Source organism: Penaeus monodon, chromosome 34, assembly GCF_015228065.2.
Source record: "Penaeus monodon isolate SGIC_2016 chromosome 34, NSTDA_Pmon_1, whole genome shotgun sequence".
NCBI classification, from domain to species: domain Eukaryota; kingdom Metazoa; phylum Arthropoda; class Malacostraca; order Decapoda; family Penaeidae; genus Penaeus; species Penaeus monodon.
Genome location: NC_051419.1, coordinates 9,126,026 through 9,126,330, shown reverse-complemented (window position 1 = coordinate 9,126,330; position 305 = coordinate 9,126,026). Strand labels below are relative to the sequence as shown.

General features: G+C 33.4%; 1 protein-coding gene across 1 annotated transcript in view; it reads right to left on the bottom strand.

The window, feature by feature from the left end:
* LOC119594807 (basement membrane-specific heparan sulfate proteoglycan core protein-like) overlaps positions 1-305 on the bottom strand; it is a gene marked incomplete at its 5' end in the record, with an annotated part of 219,836 nt that overhangs the window by 62,331 nt on the left and 157,200 nt on the right.

Below are 305 nucleotides of genomic sequence, written 5' to 3'. Positions count from 1 at the left end.
CGATACAAGAAAGAAAAAATTATTGGCAACTTACCCTAAACTCTTGAGTACTCTGATTCATCAATTCACTTTTGTGCTAATCACCTGACTCTTAATACTAGCGCTCACAAATATTTGGACTTTTAAAAATCATGTAGAATATTGACTTTTACTGAAATTTGCAGATTTTAACACCACATTATTCAAGCTATATCAAAAACGAATTCCTGAAATGGAGGGCTACAGAGCCCAGGATAAGTTGCCAGTATTTCCTTTCCTGAAAGTGAACAGCGAATAGGCACATATTTATGTATATATATAGACAA